This window comes from Pinus tabuliformis, chromosome 4_1 (assembly GCF_031772625.1).
Source record: "Pinus tabuliformis cultivar Carrire ecotype Pingquan chromosome 4_1, CPIR1, whole genome shotgun sequence".
Taxonomy (NCBI): Eukaryota; Viridiplantae; Streptophyta; class Pinopsida; order Pinales; family Pinaceae; genus Pinus; species Pinus tabuliformis.
The window spans coordinates 304,719,656-304,737,800 of record NC_142303.1 but is presented as its reverse complement, the minus strand read 5'-3'; the positions used below and the strand labels follow the sequence as shown (position 1 = coordinate 304,737,800).

The window sequence follows — 18,145 nt, the reverse complement described above, 5'->3', positions numbered from 1 at the left end:
AAAAGAATTTTGAGGTATCTCCGTGGAACAAGCAATTATGGAATTTGGTATACTTCATCAAATAATTTTGGATTGGTTGGTTATGCAGAAAGTGATTGGGTTACATCTCTTCATGATAGAAAAAACACTTTGCCAACAAATTTTGTGTTCTGATTTATCATAATTAGGGCAGCTATAACTCATAGTTAGGGCAGCAAATTATTAGATGTAGTGAGTTATTATTCAACAAATTATTTGGGGGGCAATAATAACTCATAATTAGCGCACCAAATTAATAGATGTAGTGAGTTATTATTCAACAAATTATTGGGAGTAGTAGAATAGAATCCAATTAGAAATATGTTGGCTATATAATAATATGTTCATTTCTCCTATGGTAATATGAGATTCCAATGAGAGTTCAGCGTGCTAATGGATTGAGAATCAAACTTCTATTGTTTTTGTTCATTAGTTCTTTTATGTTTTCATAGATATACTTTTGATAAATTTAACAAAAATATTTGAATAAAAATCACGTGAAAAAAATCCGGTTTCAAACCGACTAATAATTATTCTTATTCTCCCATGTTGCCAAACAAATCCATATTCTATACTAGCGTTTTGGAAAGCTATAAGTGCATCTGATAACGCATGGTGTACTTGAAACTAGCTGGAGGAATGCGTATTTATCATAAGTGGCCTTAGACGTCTAATCAATTTTTCTGGTTGCTTCTACCTTGTTTAAGAACCGTTCACCCAACGACTCGATTTGGATGTGATCAACGTTAATAAATCTACAGACATCGGTTGCATTTGGCTGCTGAGTAACGTGATTTGGTTGTGCAGTGGGTTAATAAGTGTATAAACTTCGTGATTTTATTTCCGTAAGCGGTAATTGGAAGTCGACATATGGGTAGACAAATACTCGGTCATATTCTGAAATTGCAGCTTCTGCAGTTTCTGGTCGATGAATTTGTCATTCGTAATTGATGGGATTCTCACGAATTAATTTAATGCGAATAGGTGGTCCAATGAAGGTAAACTTGTTCAATAATTATTTTTAGCGCGGTTAAAGTTATAATTTCATTATGTCTTCGGAAAAGTTACGCAATAATTTTTCCCTTTAATAAGTATTACTTTTTGTTAATTATTTGTACATTTTAAAATCATATTCTGAAATCGCAGCTTGTCCAGTTTCTGGTGGCTGAATTTGTCATTCGTAATTGTTGGGATTCTCATTAATTAATTTAATGCGAATAGCTGGAATAGGTGGTCCAATGAAATGTAAATTTGTTTACATAATTATTAGTTATTTTGAAGTTCAAAAAATGTGATCTAAAAAAGATTTAGCACCGAAAAGAAAATTAAGAAATTATAAAGAGATCATCAATCTTATTATTGAAGATTAAAAGTATCTCTCTGTTTTAACTAGCTCAGAAAAGAAAATTAATATTGCCAAGATTAAAACAAACTCTAATGAGTTCAGAAAATTAATATTGCCAAGATTAAAACAAACTCTAATGAGTTCCATAGTGAAACGGGTAGTTGGCCAGTTCTCAAAACACCATGGATGGAAAGGCTCTGTCATCTCTGTGACAATATAACATCGATGATGAAAATCACTTTCTCTTAGAGTGCTCCGCAAGCACATTAGATCTCAGTTTCATAATCTTTGTTGCAATACTCACCTTCCTAGCCTTTTACAATGTCAAAATAATCTTTGTTGCAATACTCACCTTCCTAGCCTTTTACAATGTCAAAATAATGGTGAAATTTGTTTTTGAGCATAGGAATAAAATCTTAAATCTAACTAAATAATTTGTTTTTTTAGGTTTGATAGACGGAAGTTTGGTCTGAGTGGACGTGAACCACCTCCATCATCATCATCATAAAACAAATTGGAAGTAAAAAATAATTATTAGTTAAAATATTTTAATTACGTGTTGTAATTACCTTCATGGTGAACATAAAATTAACACATTACACACATATACATCATCATAAAACAAATTGGAAGTAAAAAAAATTATTAGTTAAAATATTTTAATTACGTATTGTAATTACCTTCATGGTGAACATAAAATTAACACATTACACACATATACATACACATAGAATCAATATAAATCCATATCACCATATATTTATAAAGTGTATACACATAAAATCAATATAAATCCATATCATCATATATTTATAAAGTGTACCATCTATTTATAAAGTGTTAAGGGATCAAATTGATTGTGTAAATTCCTTTTTATATTTTTCAATTTTTTAAATATTTACCCCTAAAAAATGGATTCAACTCTAATAAATCCAAAATTAATATACTTTTATAATAATATAATCAATAAAGTTTAATTACTTTTATAATAATATAATCAATAAAGTTTAATTACTTAAAAAAAACTTTATATGATTATTCATATTAATTGATATAATTACATTATTATCCAAATTAATAATCAAAATATCATTATAATTTATTAAAATTATAATAAATATATTTACAAATATAATCTAAATATGTTTTTTCTTAAATTATAATTTATAATTATTATTATTTTAAGTCACTCGTTATATTTATTTTTTCCCTTATTAAAGTAATTCTAAATTCTGTGATATAATTTTATATTATTATATTATTATTAAAATTACCTAAAAATATTTATATATTTTTGAAAAAAAAAATTAAAATAAATATAATTTTAAACAATAAAAAAAATATTTGAAATATTTTAATTAATTGATTATTACTTTCCCTATCTAAAAATATAGAAAATTAATTACCTTCCTGTCACACATCTATATATTGGAAAAATCATGTAGTAATTTTCTTTTAACTATATATCACAAATCCACATTAACATAAAGTTTCAATACCATTTAAGAGTTGACATTAATACAATGGTAAGTTTCTTGGACTGAAGTACTATACATTATTAAGTTCTTAATGTAAGTGCTAATGTTTTAGTCCACCGTGGGCGATGAATCATACAAGAATACTAATGGTTAACTATACCATATCACTATATATTTATTCACTGCATATCAATCCTATCCTTGCTTTAATTATATTTAATGTGATCCGCCTTGGCATTATGGCCATACCAAAATCCTTATGGTGTTATTTAATTCTTTGGGCCATTGAATTCCCTAGGGTTGCAGTCCAGCTCTAGAGTATTCGCCATGGTGCTTCTAGCTAGATCCTTCGCACAGGAAGAAGTGCAGGATCAACGACGTTTGGGCGATTACCAAATCGGACGGTTGAGGCGTTGATCCGCTCAACGAAGTATGGACCAAGATTGCAAACCAGGCATTTGGTGTTTCTGTCGATTACTGGTCTGGTCTCTCGCTAGTCGGGCAACCTCCCTTCTAGTAATTGCTTTCATTTTTCACTGACTCCTTGCCTAGCGTTAATTACTCTTCCGGCTTGTCCGAGTTTAGTTTTCTGGAGCTGAATTTCTTTGGGTTGCCACAATTCATCCCTGGTTCGTTCCTTGCTTCGAGGAGGGTTTGTTGGTATCGTTCATTGCTCGAGCAGGTACAGTTTTCTGGTTTCATCCTTGCATGGTTAATTACGGTTTTCACTTTTACTTGAATCATTATTGTTATCTAATCCTAATTATTTCCATGGTTTTTGGCAAGCCTGTTCGGCTCTGGTGCAGAATATTTGTGGTTTTCCAATTCAATTGTTGCGCTTTCAAGTTCCTTGGCATTTCCCTTACTGGGTATGTGGGATTTAGAGAGTTTAGTTAAGATAATGTTTTACTTGTTGTTCTTCCTCGCACTAGCATGGAGTATTGGCTCTACTGATTTTAATAATTTTGAGGCTTAGAGCCATGGACTCGTTTTTGTAATTTTTGAGAAGAAAATGTTGTATAACAGAGGGTAACCCTCATATGGGTTTAGTTCTGTATAGGTTTATTTCTTCATTACTATTGACAATACTATATATCAGATTCTGAGTTTATAATATTTCAACATTGTTTCATATTGCACAAATCTCATATTTAATTTTTGGAAAAATGAATTTCTTTATTCCGAATGTTGTATTTGTCTGGAAGTTACTTATGCATAATATACCTAGTAATTTATATACTTGATTTTTGGAAAGTATCACTTCTTTGTTTGTTAGTATCTAAGTGGAAACTCTGATTTCTTCTACTCTGTCTTTTGAGTTCTGTCTTTTGAGTTCGAGCGACTCTGAAAACCCTACTGTTGTTTCTTCTTGAGGGTTATGAATTATTTCTGGTTCTGGTACTGGGATAGAATCGGTGTTTGCTTTTGATTGAGAATACTTTTACGATTTCCTTCCATTTATTTGCTTCCGTAATTTTTAACAGAAGTTGGTTATGCTATGGTATTTTTAACTTGTCTTTATTAATTCTCAGTGAGCAATTTTTCCACTAGCTTTCTGTTGTATTACAAGCTTAATGAATGGTTGTATTATATTGCAATTTTTAAGGACTTGGAACTGAAGAAGGGTAAACTATAGCTCACTGTTTTCTACTGTTTAACCATCACGCTTTAACAGTGAATATCTCATTATTTTGTTGTTTACCATCCTTGAATTTAGAAGTTATTCGTTTTGCTACTGTTTTCTAGAAGTGACATTACTTAGCTATATTAGCTTCCAGAGTTATCATTTCTACGGGATAATGTTACTTTATAGGTTTACTACTTTTCTTTTTTTCAATAAAGAGTAACATCATTAATCTATACTATTTCTAACCGAAACCCTTATTAGTTAAAATAATAATCTTGTTAACACTTAACTCACTTAAGACAGATGCTATGCGTAACATACTAACTGGAAGGATACTTTCTGTAGCTTTAAAGAAAGGTTTCAGATTTTACTTATCTGTACTAAATCTTCTAACTATTTTGCCTCCCAACCTTGAGACCAGCGCTGTTGTGCTTGAAGTCTCCCCTGAGCTACCCTTCACAAGATTTCTCTTCAAGAATCCTCGTTCTTAGATTGTACGAGCTATCTGGTCTTAACCAGACATAGCTATGGTATCACTACTTGTCCTTCAAGCATAGTTTTATTTTTTCTTTTCTTAGTATCTTGAAATTCTCTTTTCCCATGTCTCATATGCCCCCAATCTGCTTGATCCCTAGAATAAATCTTCTCTTTGGAAGTAGTTAGGGCTGGGATAACCACCCAGCCTAACTGTTTGAGAATAAACTGTCATCCTTGGATAACTTATTCTCACTTAAGTTAAATCAAATAATTATTGCCATAATTCCAACATTCCACTTTTCATGCATTTAAAACAGAATTACTATTTATATAAAAATTAACCAGTATTTAGTTTGTCAAAAAATGCAGTAAATAAATATTTACATATATGTGAGACATCACATCTCCCCCCCTAAGATTGAACATCGTCGCGATGTTCTTCTATCAGAAATAACCTTGGGAAAATTTCCCTCATGGTCCTTTCATCTTCCCAGGTAGCCTCTTCAGCCCAAAAATGCTGCCACTATACTTAAACTTGGGTGATAACTCATCTCTGTAGCATTACTTCTCTTCGATCGAGTATACCCGTTGGTTCGACCAGGAACTCGCCTTTCGGTTCTACATGTATTGTCAAAAGTAAAAAGAAAATTACTTTAGTTACTTGGTAAAATCAGAATATAAATCTACTATGCATACATACATACATATATACAAGATAAGTCAATGAGGAAAATTTAACTCTCCCCATTCACCTGTATTTATTGCCAGTTTATTATGTGTTTGGGGTCATAAATATATTTCTTTAATACTGAAACGTGAAAAACATTGTGCACTCGAATATGGCTTGGTAAGGCAAGTTGATAAGCTACTAGCCCAATCCGTGCTAAAATTTGAAAAGGACCACAGAATTTGGGTGCCAATTTGGCACAACCCATCGATTGCAGTGTACTTTTCTTAGCCCAAACACGAACGTAGACATGATCCCCCACTTGAAAATCCCGAAAACTTCTTTTTTGGTTAGCAAAATTCTTTTCTCGGTCTTGGGCAGCCTTCAAATTGGATCGCATTTCTTTGACCATTTCTTCCATCTCTACTAACATGTTAGGCCCCAACATTAACTTATCTTCCGGGCCACCCCAGTTTGAGGGCCTCCTGCATTTACGCCCATAGAACACTTCAAAAGGGCTCATTTGTGTAGAAGTGTGATAACTGTTGTTATAAGCAAATTCTACAAGATGTAAATACTCTTCCCACTTAGATGGTTGTTGCATTACATATGCTCGTAACATATCAAAAATGGCTAGCAAAAATGGAGCAGTATTTCCAATTGAATCATATCATAGATGAGGGGACTAAGCTTATGGTGGGCACCACGTACTTGGACAATGAACGATGGCAATGGAAGGAATGGCATCAGCGTTGCAATGGACATTTTCAGAATTGGGCCCAATTTGCCAAAACTCTTCGCAGTCGCTTTGAACAGGAAGACTCTTTTTTGGGGCGTCTCACTAAGCTCCGACAGACGGGTACAGTGGAGGAATATATTACTGCTTTTGAAGCCTTAGCCTTCCGCACTAGGGGTCTCACAGATGAGTTCTACATGGAATGCTTTATTAGCGGTCTTAAAGAAGCCATCAAAGCTCAGGTTCTACTCCACCACCCTCCCACATAGACAGAGGCTTGCCAGGTAGCCCGTAAGGTGGAACGTGCATTAACAGCCCAATCCAGCCGCCCCAACTTCCCCGCTAAAGGTCGTCCCTCACAGGCTCCCAATACGACTCAGACACTTAAGATTCAAAAGGTGTCACCTGCGGAAATGGCCAAAAGAAGGAAGCAAGGACTATGTTACTACTGTGATGAAAAATATTCCCCGGGTCATAAATGCAAAGAGCACAAGTTTTTTCAAATAGATGCCACTGACTACAGCTCCACCGAGGAAGATCCACCACTTGAGGAACCGGAGGCGATCGAAGAAGATAACCAAAAGGAGATTGTATCTCATGAACCAATTATTTCGCTAAATGCATTGGCAGGAATTTCTTCCCCTCAAACTCTCAAAATCAGGGGTTTTCTTAAACATCGCCCAGTAGTAGTCTTGATTGATAGTGGAAGTACCCATAATTTCATCCATCAAAAGATCGCTGAAGCAACACATTGTTTCGTCCGGGCAGTTTCTAACTTCCAAGTCCAGATTGCAGATGGGGGCACAATGAAATGTGAAGGTCGCTGTGAAAATGTCAAAATTCAAATGGGGGATTATTAATTGAAAACCCACATGTTTGCAATACACATGGGGGGTTGCAACATTGTCCTAGGCGCGGAATGGCTCTGCACTCTTGGGCCAATCACAATGGATTTCCAGGAGTTATATATGAGTTTTAAGCAGAACAACTCCACACATACCCTCCGTGGACTACAGGCGGGAGCCCCCTCTATCATCAGCTCGCATAGGATGGAAAAATTGTTAAAAAAGGGCCATCATGGAGTGGTAGCTCAATTTAATGCCATCCAGGTAGTAGACACCATGTCTCTGCCAATTCATCCTGAGATGCAACAGATTTTAAATAAACATAAGACGGTCTTTGACAAGCCTCATGAGCTTCCACCCTCACGAGGGGAACATGATCATAGCATCACATTGGTTCCAGGGGCCCAACCCCCAAATGTGCGGCCATACAGATATCCGTTCACCCAAAAGAATGAAATAGAAAAAATCATCAAGGAATTGTTAGAAGCAGGTGTCATTCGTCCCAACATTAGTCCTTATTCATCCCCAGTAGTCATGGTCCTCAAGAAAGATGGGGAGTGGCGGATGTGTCCCGACTTCAGGGCCCTCAATAAGTTAACAGTCAAAGATAAATTTCCCATCCCGGTGGTTGACGATTTGCTGGACGAACTCAATGGGGCTCAATTCTTCACTAAGTTGGATCTTCGCTCAGGCTACCACCAAATTCGCATGAAGGAAGTCGACATTCCCAAGACAGATTTCAGAACTCATGAAGGCCATTATGAGTTCCTGGTCATGCCATTTGGTCTCTGTAATGCCCCCTCTACTTTTCAGAGCCTTATGAATCACCTCCTCAAACCATATCTCAGAAAATTTGTCCTTGTCTTCTTCGATGACATCCTCATTTATAGTGGCACTTGGGCGGCACATCTTCAGCATGTAGATCTACTCTTGCAACTGCTCCACACGCATAAATTATTTGTCAAGATGTATAAGTGTTCGTTTGGCATGGAAGAAGTTGAGTATTTGGGCCACATTGTGGGGCGTGAAGGTGTCAAGGTGGACCCCAAAAAGATCCAGGCAATGCAAGAATGGCCTCAACCTAAGACTTTGAAAAGCTTGAGAGGATTTTTGGGTCTCACAGGCTATTATCGTAAATTTGTCCGCAACTATGGCCGCATAGCGAAGCCCCTAACGCAACTCCTAAAGAAAAATTTCTTCTTCTGGAACAAGGAAGCACAACAGGCATTTATCGCTCTCAAAACCACCATGTGTTCCACTCCCGTCTTAGCACTGCCGGACTTCACCAAATCATTTTTCATTGAATGTGATGCTTCGGGAACAGGTATTGGAGCGGTCTTAATGCAGGAAGGGCGACCATTGGCCTTCACCAGCCAACAACTAAGTGGGAGGAATCTGGGCCAATCTACCTACGAGAAGGAAATGATGGCCATCTTACATGCAGTCGAGACCTGGTGACCTTACTTGTTGGGGTGACTTTTCCAAATCCGCACAGATCATCACAGTCTTAAATATTTTTTAGAGCAACGCCTATCTTCCCCACAACAAAATAAATGGTTAGCCAAAATGCTGGGATATAATTATGAGATCATTTACAAGAAAGGGAAAGACAACAGGGTAGCAGATGCATTGTCACGCCAATTTGAGGAGGAAAGTACTCTGCTCGCAATTTCCCTCCCCATTCCAGACTGGATTGAAGAGGCTCGCAGGGAATGGTTTTCACATCCCGGGCTCTCCCAACTCATTTCTCAATTGCAGGTAGATCCTAATTCCAGCAAGGGCTACTCATGGCAGAATGATATTCTTCGCTACAAGGACAAAGTCGTAATATCACCAACATCCACCCTCAAAAGTCGCATTTTGGCAGAATTGCACTCATCTCCCATTGCAGGACATTCGGGCTTTCAGAAGACTTATGCTCGCACCAGAAGATCATTTTTTTGGGCCGGCATGAAACAGGACATCCTTACTTTCGTAGCAGAATGTGACGTCTGTCAACGCCACAAAGGGGAAACCGTCAACACACCAGGCACATTACACCCATTGCCCATTCCGGCGTCGATTTGGACGGAGGTCTCCATGGATTTCATTACAGGTCTTCCAAAGTCTGGGAAAAAGTCAATCATCATGGTGGTTGTGGACCGACTGTCGAAGTATGCTCATTTCTGCGCCCTACCCCAACCATTTACACCAACTTTGGTTGCTCAAACTTTCATGGATCAGATCTTCAAATTGCATGGCATGCCCACTTCTATTGTGTCCGACCGCGACCCAATCTTCACTAGTAATTTTTGGCAGGAGCTCTTCAGAATACAAGGCACTCAACTCAAACTCAATACTTCATATCATCCGCAAACAGATGGTCAAACCGAAGCCGTCAACAAATGTCTAGAAACCTACCTTAGGTGTTTCACTTCAGAAAAGCAACACCTTTGGGTACAGTGGTTACCTCTGGCGGAATGGTGGTATAACACCAACTATCATGCCGCCACCAAAATGACTCCCTATGAAGCAGTCTATGGACAACTTCCGCCTTCCCCTACTTCTTATCTCACGGGGTGCTCCAAAGTACAAGCCGTGGATCAACTCCTACAACACCGCGCAACCATGCTTGCCCATCTGCGCGAGAATCTTCATCAAGCTTAGAACCGTATGAAGCAACAGGCTGACCAACATCGCTCAGAGCGCCAATTTCAAGAAGGGGATCGGGTCTTTTTGAGGCTGCAACCATATAAGCAAACATCACTCAAAGACAAGGGTTGTCAAAAGATCTCTCCAAAATTCTACGGACCATACCAAGTACTTCAGCGCATTGGAGAAGTGGCTTACAAGTTGGCTTTGCCACCTACAGCAAAAATCCACCCAGTTTTCCATGTATCGTGCCTCAAGAAAGTGATTGGGAACAATTGTCGAGTTCAAACCAGTCTACCTGAATTGGACGAAGAAGGGTCAATCTGGCTTCAACCTGAACAGGTTCTAGACACACGAGACAAGCACCTGCGCGGCCGCATGATTAAGGAGGTCCTCGTCAAATGGAAAGACACCTCTCCGGAAGATGCAACTTGGGAACCAACCACTATTCTTCAGCAGTTTCCGCAGCTTCAGCCTTGAGGACAAGGCTAGTCTTAAGGGGGAGGGCATGTTAGGGTCCCACCCTAACCCCCTTATTTATGTCATGGGATCACGTCATAGTCAAGAGTCAATAAAGCCCATATTAATATTTGTAAGTGGTTAACCCGCAATTAATGACGGGACCACAGTTAGTTGGTAAATGGGCGGTAGTATTAGATAGATGGTATTAATAAAACCCACGGTATTGGCCCATGGTATTGCATGTATGAGTCATATATAAAGGATAGAGACTCCCTGCGTGGAGTATCGTGTCTTGTTTTGTAATCGAGCTCTGCTCTATTGGAGGTTGCCCCCTCGAAGAGGCCTGTGAACATTTCTCTCTGAATAATAAAATCATTGCTATTCTGTGCTCTGGGTATATTTTCTTCGCATATTCTGTGTTCTCGGTATCTTTTCTTCGCAAATTCTATGTTTGGGTATTACTTTGCAGGTTAAGAGCATAACACCCTGCCTTGGAAAAAACATAGTGAATTGCATGAAAACATAGCGTGCGTGGAGAAAACGTAGCGTGTTGCTTGTAAGTGAATTTTGGATGGGTTCCCGAGCTTCAAATCAAGATATGAAAAATGATGGAGAAATATCTCCTGTCTACTACACCATAGAATCTTCAAGCACTAAAAAATACTACTTCTCGACCTCCAAAACCCATTTCTCCCACAGCTACTCCAAAAACATAGCATGCCTTTGAAAAACATGGCAAAAAGGTGTTTTTTTAGTAGTTTTTTTTACTTTTTGACCTAGAAAAGGTTGCTGACATGGATCTTCGGTTACATAAATTTAATGTGCAGGTCATAAGGAATCCAAAAATGCAAAAATTTCGTGATTTGGAGGCCTCCAACAAAAACGTAGCGTGGGACACGCTACCTTTTCTACCCAAAAACTGTGTAAAATTTCCAAAATGCCAAAAATCTTCAAAAAAATCCAATTTTTTTCAAAGTGTTTGAAATTTGTTCCTTGGAGCTAGGTAATGATTCTTCAAGCTATGAGTGAAGCCTCAGCCAATAACTCAAGCTTTTCCCCCTTGCTTTGCTGAATTAGGGTTTCCCTTAGTTTTCTCTTCAAGTTTTGAATTCTGATTTGGGAAACCGTATTTCTGGTGTAATAATGTCTAGCCATGTGCCTTTGCAAATCAATGGCCCTGTTGGCCCTTTTAAGGAGCTCCTCCAAGTGGAAATTAACTTTATCCAACCAATACTCCCTGCTTTTCTCAAAATAGTGTTCAATGGATTTGTTAATGTCTTGTTGCTCCAAAGGTGTAGATGGCTCGCTCATTTGGTCTCCCTTCCTCTTCATACGCTTGGTTCTAGGCCTCATTGGCTTGACTTGAACTTCAATTTCTTCCATTTCCTCTAAAATAATGACTTTCTTACCTTTGCCTGGCTCATCCTCTACACCTATTCTAGGTTTTGACATTAGTATTTGATTCACCTTGAGTTGCCTATTTTCCTGCTACATAAATGCAATCATGAAGTTGGCTTTAACCAAATCATCCTTCAAACCTCTAATCTCAGCCTTCTTCTCCATGACAAGTTGCTTAAATTATTTTCCCTGTTTTTCATGAATAAGCTCATGGAATGATGTCTCATGGTGATATGGAGATGCTTCCCTCTCAACTGAAGTAGGCTTGGCCCTTTCCTCTTCTCTAGGAGAAAACATAAGCCTTTTCCCTTTGATGTAGGTCTGAGTGATTTATTCCCTAGGTGTCCTCTTCACTTAAACTCTGCTAGATGAGCCAACCTCCCTTGGTTTGGATGATGATGGTGGTGTACTGTGGCTAGTAGGCTGACTAGTAGAAGGCAGAAAAAATATGCACTGCATGAAGGTTTCCCAAGACAATGTTCATTCGTTCAAGCTGGTGTAAGACAATGATTTTAATTAAAGCATGGTAGTAGAGACTAGTTTGGTGATCACCCTTTCTATTTTGCACTTTCTTTTGCCATTTTAACTAAATATCTGTAGAGGTAGTGAGGTAGGTTGAGAGGATTTACACTGGTGAAGTGCATCAATAATCTGATATGATACATATACACTATTGAAAACTTGCCCTCACATGTAAAATATTTCATAATGAACTTCATTAATGTAGCAAACTTTTCAAGCAACAATCCAAAAGGAAAAACACTCTTGGGAGCCTCTTTTTACTGAATTTTTGTGAAAGATCTATAGTTTAGAACATCCAAATCTCAGTGTTTGAACCATTTTTCTCCACTATTTGGTATCCCTGTAGTTGTAGCTATGGCCTCAGTTGAAAAGATGGAGTTGAACCCTACAATGTTGACCTTATCACTCATAAGGTTTGTAGCAAAAAGACTGGTTAACTTGGCATGATTTCCTACTTAATGAATTTGCTCACAAAACCCTAAACAACCCACCTTTTGGAAACATTGTATGGAAAATGATGAAGACCTCAATCCTTTGGTGTCAAGTGGCTCAAACCTTCACACCTGACCTCCTTTTTTGTCTGGCTTCTTTCCTCCCCCGATTGTTTACAATTGAAAAGAAAAACCCTAGTGTAAGAGATGGGAAAAGCAAAGTTTTTAGAGGGAGGAGGGAATTGAGATTAGTGTATTTAGGTGAGGGGATGAAGGGGTTAGGGAGAAGATATGTGGGTAAGAAAAATTGGGGAGGTAAGGAGGTGTGTTAGGAAACTTAGGGAGGTGGAAAATGATAAAGAGAGGGTAGGGATTAGTGTAGGAAATTTAAACACGATCCTAACCCTAAAAACTACCAAAAAAACAGAGTAGAAGCTAGGGTTAGGTCTAGGGGTTAGGGAAATGAGGGAGGAAGGGTAAGAAATGTTGTGGGAAGTGTATTTGGTTGTGGATAAGGGTAGAATAGGTAGTGTACTAGGTATATTTGTTTGCAACCCAAACTATGGAGCTCACCCACCAAAAACACAACGTGGGGATTGTGGGAGGGTTTCTCGAGTGAAAAGATGAAATAAATGTTGATAAAAGGTGGAAAGAGCTTTAACTTACTTGTCAATAGGCTGATGGAACCTTCATTGGCCACATAAAACCTTTGGAGATGTATTCTTTGCCTCTAGAAGTGAAAACATAGCAAAGGGTAAAAAAATGCACCGTGGTTGACTGCACATCATGGAGCTTTGGAGGGGGTGTCAATTACCTTTTGAGATTGTTCCTCGATGCTTGTTGTACTATCATGGCCTTTGATAGTGAATTAGTCCTCAATGCCAATGGAATGAATGAAAGAAATTCTTGTATGGTCTCTTATAAGAGTTAAATTCACTTTTTTGCATATGTCATGACATGACATCATCCTTCATTTTGAAACAAAAAGTGAGGTGTTTTGCAGTAATACCTTTATGAACTGAAGTAGTACCTTTACCTTTATTACATATGCCTCCTAAGATGCTAACTCCCTTATGTGTGGACTCAAGACCATAAACATGACCCTTAAGCTTAAAACTGACATAATGGTGACAATTACAAGTGATGATCTAGACCAAGACCTATATGATTATTTGACTCATCCATGACCTGCAACACTTGAAAAAATGACATGACCATGATGAATAATGATAACCATGAATGCTGAAGGGAGTAGCACTGACCTAGACACACCAACCAATGATCAATTTTTTTTATTTAAAGACCTATTGAAACTATAAAAAACTTGACCTAAGACCCTAACAAAAACTTTGAAAGACCACATTTGATCACTCGTGACTTGCAGGCTGACAGACTCTAACACACTGAGTATAACTTGGTCTTGCCATCGTAAATCCAATAGAATCTCCATGCTCAAACTCGGAGTTTGTAACTCTAATTGATTCTTGATGCTAGACTCATGGAAAAATAACTATTTGTCTTTCGTTTAAACCGTGTAATGTCCTATTCTTTGATGTGGGTATATATAACTATAAACACACTTATTAATAGTTACAAACCATACAAAAACCCTAACGACTTCTTTATTCGTTAAATATGGTAAATAATGATATAATTATAAATTCCAATACATTAATCACCATAATATTTCACCTTATTAAATTATAAATGTCAAACTTAAGGCTATGAATATTACATCTCCCATATTATGTAACACTACAATACAAGAGTAATTTTTTTTTTTACCTTAGTAATAGTAGAACTTAACATTAATTATTCAAATGCAATAAGGAATTTATAATTTATTTACATATCATATGAAACGTATTAGTGCTAAGTTATAACTATGCTAACCATAGCACATATCTATGCTAACCATAGCACTTAAACATTAAAAATGTATCTCTGTTTCATTCTCGAGAATCAACATTCGGCTGACAATAATATTCTATATGGTACAATGGATATTATATGAAATTGGTCGTTGGTACCACGGAAATGTATGGATATTTAGTAGTTTCTTAATCAAGTTAATGCTTTACGCCTAAAAATCTGGCCTGGAAATGAGTGTTGCCGAGAATCACTTGGGCAACTGACGCTTGTCCAACTGGCCTTCTCCACATCGTCCATTTGGCACGATGAACGATTGACCTGTCGACTCCATGTGCTATCGCGTGCTCAGGACTCCAGGAGTTAATGTTGTCTAATACATACCTCAAAATTACCATACGATGGCTGCTTCCCGGGTTTTCTATGCTCATTCCTACGACTGAGATGAGACCGTCCGGATCGACGGTTGAAATCGATCCAGGGGTCGGTGGTATGTCTTGAAAGCCTTTCAATGCGTTTGGAAATTCTTTAGCAGTTCATTGTTAGTGTAATCCTCTGTCGTTCACAGGTCTCTAGTGCTTTTGAATTTTGCACAGGAGACCTCTCCATCAGGCGGCCCATGGTGCGAAAGGAACTCTGCCTTCCGTCCTCGGTCATGGTAAGTCGCTCACCCAGGTGAATGTCACCTTGTTTTACAGTTTGTTTTTTCTTTTTCTTTTTGTTTAATTTCTTTTCACAGATTTAAATCTTATACTGTTTTCTCTGAATGACCCCTTGTCTCAGGTGCGGAGTCTTGTTGCCGTGGCCAGCGCTCGATGGAGGACCTGCTCTACCTTCCATACTCACTCCATGTTCCGGGTAAGAGTTGTATACTCCCATGGTTTAACAATTTGAGGAAAGTCCCTGGGTAACGGACTGAGCCGTTGTCCTTCTTGGCAAGCTATCTGAGCTATGCTTGCGCATGGGAGTCTATCGCTGTTTTATGGGTTTTCCTTCCATGGGGAAAATTAACGGTTTTCCCCGTCTCTGTTGCTTTGTAAACTATTTGGGTTCTGTGCCAAGCAGACCAGGCGGAAACCCTAGTTGGGTTGCGTTTATTACCTATCCTTTACTGTATAATTTGTTTCATATTCGAGGATTATCAGTGATTATTGTTAATCGAACTTTGGCTGGATAACGTATTGTGAGTTTCTCCATAGAATCGTTTTACGGTTCAGTGTTTTAAAAATTGCTGGTTTATCATGGACAGACTCTCGCCTGAGTTCGAAGTTTCTATTGTTTGCTGTGTACACTGGATACGCTTGTCTCTTCGGAGGTTTTTTCTGTAAATTTTAATTAAAAGAAACATATCTCTATGTTTTCTGTTTACTGTTACTATTTCCTGTTTGAAAAATACGGATTGCCGGCTTCGACTTCGGAAGCCCTTGCTGGCTGCCCGATAATGCTCACACAGGCTACAGCCTTTTCTTTTACAGGCTCGTTCTTGAATTGTTGGAATGTATGTTATCATGTATTTATGTTTATGATGTGGGCGCTGCCCTTCCTTTGTTCTTCAAGCACTGGAGTGTTTTCGTTACCGATTTGTTCATTCTTAAACCACACTGTTAAGATGATGATCCCGCGATCTTCGATTGGTTGTTTGGTCTAGAGAGTACACGTATTGACTCAGTTTTTGACCTATTACAGTTTTTCTTTATTTCCTCAGTAGCATTCTTGGGATCTTTGTATGAAAATATTTTTATTGTTTCAGTTTATCTGCGTAGGCTGAAATAAATATACACAGTATTCTGTTTTCCATTTAACTGTTACTTATGCTACAGGAATTGTTCCAGTATGGAAATCTATGATCTTTAATTAAAATCTAGTTTAATCTTTTCTTCCTTCTTCCAGTCGCACATAATTTTTTTCTTAAAAGTCGTCAATGAGTTTACATTTTCCATCTCTACCAATGCCTGCATAATTACAGAAATTCTTCCAATGCCATACACAGTTTAAGTCTGTCATAGACCTTAATTAATTTCACAGTATATACAAATCCTTAATAACTATTAAGTTTCTTAGTAGTCCATACCTGAATAGAGGCAAACCTCTTTATTGCGCTTGTCAACCACCCGACCTTAGGAAGATCCTCCTCGATCTTCCACCCCCAAGCACTTTTGCAGATCCTCACTGTCTGCAACTCTCTGGCTATACCAGAGTCACGCTATCTGGTCCTTCCCAGACGTAGTGGTTCAGGAAGCTTCCGCCTTCCAAACACATGCCATCTAATCTTTACCAGACATAGCATTTCTTTTTCCAAAGAGCAACTCTCTTTATTTTTCTTTCTGCCATCTGATCTCTACCAGACTTGGCATAACCTTTTTCCCCTTTTCCTATGGGGTCTCAACCGTCTCATGAAGGTAGTTAGGTTTTTCTTTTTCCAACTACCTCAATAGCTACTAACAATAATTAATCAACATACTTAATTAAACAGTAGTAGCAACAATTAATTAACATAATTAATTAACAGCAGTAGCAACATAGTTATTTTAATTTCACCAAACATAACCTTAGTCAACAGTTAAATTTTACTGCCTTACTTAAAACATTATCGATTTACTAGGGGCATTACATCTCCCCCTCCTGAAGTTCAACATCGTCCCGATGTTGTTCACCCAGAAACAATTCGGGATAGGCTTCTTTCATGCTCTGCTCATCTTCCCAGGTGGCCTCATCTGGCCCAAAGTGCTGCCATTGCACTTTAACCTGGGTGATGACTCTTTTCCGCAGCTCGACCCTTCTCCAATCTAGTATGTTCACTGGCTCGACCAGGAATTCTCCTTCCGGTTCCACCTGAAACACATAATATTCAGATTAGCAGTTTCTTAACAATCCATCTTTGGTTTATGTTTGTCTTACAACATCTTCTTACCTGAATGTCCTGCCAACTTATTATGTGTCTAGGGTCATAAACATATTTCTTTAAAATGGACACGTGGAAAACATTATGGACCCGGATGTGGCTAGGTAGGGCTAGCTGATAAGCTACCGGCCCCACTCGTGCTAAAATCTGGAAGGGCCCACAAAAGCGGGGTGCCAATTTGGCACAACCATTCCATTGTAGAGTACTTCTCCTTGCCTGAATTCTGACATATACATGTTCACCCACTTGGTACTCTCTAAAGGTCCTTTTCCGATCTGCAAAACTTTTTTGTCTGTCCTGAGCTACTTTTAAATTAGCCCGCACTCTCTTAACCATTGCTTCCATCTCTTTTAACATTTCAGGACCCAGCATGAGTCTGTCTTCTGGTCCACCCCAGCTGGATGGCGTGCGGCATTTTCGGCCGTAAAGTACTTCGAATGGGCTCATCCGCAAGGATGCATGATATCCATTGTTATAGGCAAACTCTACAAGGTGTAAATACTCTTCCCATCGAGTGGGTTGTTGCATCACATATGACCTCAGCATGTCCTCCACCACTTGATTCACCCGCTCAGTCTGTCCGTCAGTCTGCAGATGATAAGCGGTGCTAAAATTCAATTGAGTCCAGACCTTCAAACAAGGTCTTCCAAAATGCTGATGTGAATTTAACATCGTGATCGGATATTATAGTTTTTGGCAGCCCATGGAGCTTAAATATGTTCTGCATAAAAACATTT

General features: G+C 38.2%; 1 long non-coding RNA gene across 1 annotated transcript; it reads left to right on the top strand.

Moving 5' to 3' along the window:
* The first annotated feature begins 3,126 nt into the window (after positions 1–3,126).
* On the top strand, positions 3,127–3,973 carry LOC149175498 (uncharacterized). Its single transcript, XR_016258566.1, has 2 exons — positions 3,127–3,523; positions 3,648–3,973. It is a non-coding gene; the product is annotated as an uncharacterized LOC149175498 (long non-coding RNA).
* The last annotated feature ends 14,172 nt before the right edge of the window (positions 3,974–18,145 follow it).